Source organism: Rhinopithecus bieti, unplaced genomic scaffold, assembly GCF_001698545.2.
Source record: "Rhinopithecus bieti isolate Rb0 unplaced genomic scaffold, ASM169854v2 scaffold_27206, whole genome shotgun sequence".
Lineage (NCBI taxonomy): Eukaryota > Metazoa > Chordata > Mammalia > Primates > Cercopithecidae > Rhinopithecus > Rhinopithecus bieti.
In genome coordinates this window covers 356,350-359,412 of record NW_016812263.1, presented here as the reverse complement: position 1 = coordinate 359,412, position 3,063 = coordinate 356,350, and the positions used below count along the sequence as shown (strand labels likewise).

At 40.9% G+C, this 3,063-nt stretch overlaps 1 pseudogene across 1 annotated transcript; it reads right to left on the bottom strand.

The window, feature by feature from the left end:
• Positions 1-810: 810 nt before the first annotated feature.
• LOC108544624 (40S ribosomal protein S28 pseudogene) lies at positions 811-1,228 on the bottom strand (annotated as a pseudogene). The gene has a single exon (XR_001889901.1). The product of XR_001889901.1 is annotated as a 40S ribosomal protein S28 pseudogene (transcript).
• Positions 1,229-3,063: the final 1,835 nt, after the last annotated feature.

Here is a 3,063-nt window from a genome sequence, read left to right as displayed (position 1 = left end):
TCAAAAAAATCAGTGAATCCAGGAGCTAGTTTTTTGAAAAGATTAACAAAATAGATAGTACTTTTTTAAAGAATCTGGGTGCTCCAGTTTGGGGTGCATATATATTTAGTTGAATTGAACACTTTGTCATTATTTGACATAATTCTTTGTTCTTTTTTACTTTTGATTTAAAGTTTTCTTTTATCTAAGTATAGTCACCTCTGCTTTTTTGTTGTTTGCTTCCCATTTTCGTGATAAATTTTTCTTCAATCCTTTACTTAGAGCCTATGAGTTTCATTATATGTGAGATAGGTCTCTTGAATACAGCAGATTGATGGATCTTTTTATTTATTTATTTATTTATTTATTTATTTATTTATTTTTATTTAACTTGCCACTCTATGCCCTTTAAGTGGGGCATTTAGATCACTTTTATTCAAAGTTAATATTGTTATGAGAGTATTTGATTCCATCATGTAGTTGTTAGCTGTTTACTTTGTAATTTCCATTGTGTGGCTGCTTTACAGAGTCTGTGGGCTATGTGCTTCAGTTTGTTTTTGTGGCAGTGGGTATCATTATTTCATTTGAATGTTTAAAACTTCCTTAAGGATCTTAGGTAAGGCTGATCTAATGGTAACAAATTATCTCAGTAATTTGGAATTTATTTCTCCCTTGCTTATAAATCTTATTTTGGTTATTTGAAATTAGTGGTTGGAATTTCTTTGCTTCAAGAATGCTGAAAATAGGCCCATGATCTCTCCTGGTTTGTAATGTTTCTTGTGAGAAGTCTGCTGTAGGCCTGACGGGATTCCCTTCGTATATGATCCTAACTTTTTTTTTTTTTTTTTTAACTTGAAACACAAACGCTTTATTTAAAGGAGCATCTCAATTCCGCGTGGCGGGCAAAAAATAAAGGAGCAGATTGTGACACACCAATCCCATCGGCCAAGTGGTCGAACCCAACATCCAAGACCCAGTGAGCAGGCAAGCTCAGCGCAACCTCCGGGCTTCTTGCTCCGACTCCAACAGGGTGAGCACGTCGCCCTCGCGCACGGGGCCTTTTACATTGCGGATGATGGAGCGGCTCGTGTCGTCCATGAATTCCACACGCACCTGCGGGCACTGTCCCTGAGAGCCGGTCCTGCCCAGGACCTTAGTGACCCTGGCCAGCTTGATAGGCTGCACACGGCTGGTGTCCATGATGGCGGCGCGGTGGCGGTCTGGCGGAGAGCGATCCTAACTTTTTATCTAGCTGCCTTTAAGATTTTTTCTTTATTGTTGACCTTGGACACTCTGGTGACTATATGCCTTTGTGATGTTTGTTTGTGTACTATCTTGCAGGTGTTCTCTGGATTTCTAGTCTCTGGATTTCTAGTCTCTGGATGTTGACCACCTTAACAAGATTAGAAAATTTTTATTAAATTATTTCCTCAAATATTTTTTTAATTTTATTTTCTTTTTCTCTCTCAAGAATGTTGATAATTTGTAGGTTTGGTTGCTCTACATAATCTCACATTTGTCAAAGACTTTGTTTACTTTTTAAAATTATTTTTTCTTTATTCTTGTATGACCAGGTTAACTCAAATATCAGTATTGAAGGTCTCAAATTATTTCTTCTGCATAGTCCAGTCTATTAACAAAGCTTTCAATTGTATTTTGAAGTTCCTTAAGTAAGCTTGCAATTTCAGAAGCTCTGAATAATTTCTTTTTAAGATGTTTATCTGTTACTTCATTTAATGCTTTAGAAGTTTACTTGTGTTGACTTTCAATTTTGTCTTGTATCTCCTTGAGTTTCCTGGCAAATCATGCTTTGAATTCTTTCTCTGTCATTTCTGAATTTCTGTTTTGGTTAGGAACCATTGCTGGAGAGCTAGTGTGATCCTTTTGTGATGTCACAACATTTAGATTTTTCACGGCGCCAGAAGTTTTGCACTGGTTCCTTGTCAGCTGGAAATGCTGTTACTTCTGATTTGTTAAATTGTTTTTGTGCAGGTATATATATTTTTTTCCTTTTTCTCCCTTTTCCTGTAGTATTAATTTTTTTCTTTCTCTTTCCCTCTTTCCCACTCCCTAGAGGGTACAACTCTAGATAATGCTAAGTGGGGTATTTGGGTTTTGCTTCTATAGCCCTATGTAATTCTTTTAGCAGATTTTATATTGGCCTGTGCAGTTCAATGCATGAGCCAATAAGAAGCATGTACAGGTAAGAGCTGGCTGCACCTTATATGACTGAGTGTATGCTTGATCCCCGCTTATTGGAATAAGCTCTCTGTTGTCTCAGAGAATGGGTTTATTCATATAATGCACAGTGGTCTGAACCACCTGCCTATCAGGCCATGATGGGTAGAGCCAGACCTGGCAGGTCCTCCTAAAGGTCCCCCAGGTCAGGCACAAATACCTGTACAGAAGGAGAAGCCAGTGGGTGGCCACCAGGTGCCCAGAAGTATGTCTATGCGTGGAGCTGGGAAACCTCTTTGGGCTCAAGTTCTCTGCAAGAGGATGAGGATATACTAAATTTCTAATCCTGGAGAGTGGACATTCCAGATGCCTGGAGATCTCCCTGTGCATGGAGCAGAGAGGGACCTACTGCACCCAGATGTCTACACAGGACTGGTGAGGCAACTCAGGCTCTTAAACCAGGCAAGCAGGTTTTCTGAATGTCTGGAGATCCCCCTGGGTGTGGAACAGATAGCGCCTTGCTATACCACAATCTATGTTCAGGAAGGGAGGAGTGGCTTAGACTGCTGAACCAGATGAGTGGGTGCTCTGAATGTCTGGAGATCTGCCAGGGTATTAAGCAGAGAAGGCCTTCTGCATCAGGATTTCTGCATGGGAAGGTTGGGACAGGTCAGCTTGCTGAACCAAGTGAGTGGGTGCTTGAAGATCTACCTGGGTTGGAGTGAAGGTTCCCCTGCAGCAAGATCTTTTCACAGGAGTGGAGGTGACTTAGGTTGGTGAACCAGAAAAGCAGATATTCTGAATACATGGAGATCTTCCTGAGCATGTAGCAGAGAGCCCACTCCCCCGCTGCACCATGCCCTGCACCAGGATCTCTTCACAGGAAGGGTGGGACAGCTCAGGCTG